The 1,841-nt window shown below is 41.6% G+C and overlaps 1 pseudogene; it reads right to left on the bottom strand.

The window, feature by feature from the left end:
• Positions 1–400: 400 nt before the first annotated feature.
• Positions 401–1,591, bottom strand: LOC103217946 (interferon-induced transmembrane protein 3 pseudogene; annotated as a pseudogene).
• Between the last annotated feature and the right edge of the window lie 250 nt (positions 1,592–1,841).

Here is a 1,841-nt window from a genome sequence, read left to right as displayed (position 1 = left end):
GGACTTTCCTTGTTGAGAGACTTTTTATTACTGATTCAATCTCACTACTTATTATTGGTATGTTCAGATTTTCTTTCTTCCTGTTTCAATCTTGGTAAGTTGAATGTGTCCAGGAATTTATACATTTCCTCTAGATTTTCCAATTTATTAACAGATAGTTGTTCGTAGTAATCTCTATGTTCCTTTGTATTAGTATCAGTATCTGTAGTATTAGTATCTGTATCTGTAGTATTAGTTTTAAGGTTTCCTTTTTCCTTTAATTTATATGGGTCTTCTCTCCTTTTTTCTTAGTATAACCACTGCTTTCTCAATTTTGTTTACTTGTTCTAAAAGCAACTTTTTGTCTCATCGATCTTTAATATTGTTTCTTTATTCTCTAATTTGTGTAGTTTTGCTTTGATCTTTATTGTTTTTCCTTCTAGTAATTTTGGGTTTGGTTTATTATAGCCTTCCTAATTCTTTGAGGTATATTATTTGGTTGTTTATTTGAAGTCTTTCTCTTTTTTTTGATGTGGGTGCTTACTGCTATAAATTTCCTTTTTAGCATTGCTTTTGTTGTATCTCATAGGTTTTGGTATGTGATTTTTCATTTTTATTTTTTTCAAGAAATTTTTTTATTTACTTCTTTTTTTTTTTTTTTTTTTTAAATGGAGTCTCGTTCTGTCACCCAGGCTGGAGGGCAGTGATGTGATCTTGGCTCACTGCAACCTCCGCCTCCCAGGTTCAAGTGATTCTCCTGCCTCAGCCTCCCAAGTAGCTGGGACTACAGGTACCCACCACCATGCCCAACTAATTTTTGTATTTTTAGTACAGACAGGCTTTCATCATATTGGCCAGGCTGGTATTTACTTCTTTTTTTTTTTTTTCCAGAAACATATACACTTTATTGAATGCCATTGTAGAAAAGTGTGTGAGGATAAAGGGCGGATACAGGACTCGGCTCCGGGGGCAGGGCAAGGAATGGAAGGTGGAGCACGTGGGATACAGGTTATGGGCAGAGCTCCTGGCCTGAATGATGTCTCCTGATCTATCAATAGGCTTGCAAGATCAATACTGGGATGACGATGAGCAGAATGGTCATGAGGATGCCCAAAATCAGGGCCCAGATGTTCAGGCACTTAGCGGTGGAAGCATAGGCCTAGGCCCCAGTCAGGTCACCAGCCATCTTCCTGTCCCTAGACTTCACAGAGTAGGAGAATGCTATGAAGCCCAAGCAGCAGGGGTTCATGAAGAGCATGAAGAGCATGAAGAGGGTGTTGAACAGGGACCAGACGACATGGTCAGGCACGGAGGTCTCGCTGCAGATGTGGATCACGGTGGACGTCGGGGGAGTAGTGTTGTGGGGCGCCCTCAGCACAGCCACCTCGTGCTTCTCCTTGAGCATCTCATAGTTGGGTGGCTGGCCACTGTTGATAGGAGAGAAGAAGGTTTGGACTGTATGGTTCATGGTGTCCTGCAAAGGCCAGCAGTGGTCGGGTTAGTGGGATGGTTCTCAGTCAGGTCAGCTGCATTGTTTCCCTTTCCTCCTGTGCCTGGGAGGTTCCCTGTCACTTTCCTGCTAAGTTTCAGTGTTCTCTCTTAGACACCCTAAGCCCCTATTCAGTGTGTGGTTTATCTACTGGCTGTTTCAGTCCTTCTTTGTGGAGGCAGCTAGTGCTGGGTGCCTCTAGTAGTTATCTTGACCCTTCATGTTTAAAGACCCTTTTGTTCTTAGCACATTAAACACCTGTTGAGTTGTATCACATTCTAAAATGGTCAGTTAACTAAGTACATTTGAAAAGAGAAAGGAAAAAGCATTTTCGCAGATTTTCATTTACTGGAGGCTGATGGACATGATCCTA

Source organism: Chlorocebus sabaeus, chromosome 10 (assembly GCF_047675955.1).
Source record: "Chlorocebus sabaeus isolate Y175 chromosome 10, mChlSab1.0.hap1, whole genome shotgun sequence".
NCBI classification, from domain to species: domain Eukaryota; kingdom Metazoa; phylum Chordata; class Mammalia; order Primates; family Cercopithecidae; genus Chlorocebus; species Chlorocebus sabaeus.
Note: the sequence above shows the minus strand (reverse complement) of the source record. Positions and strands in the feature narration are given on the sequence as shown.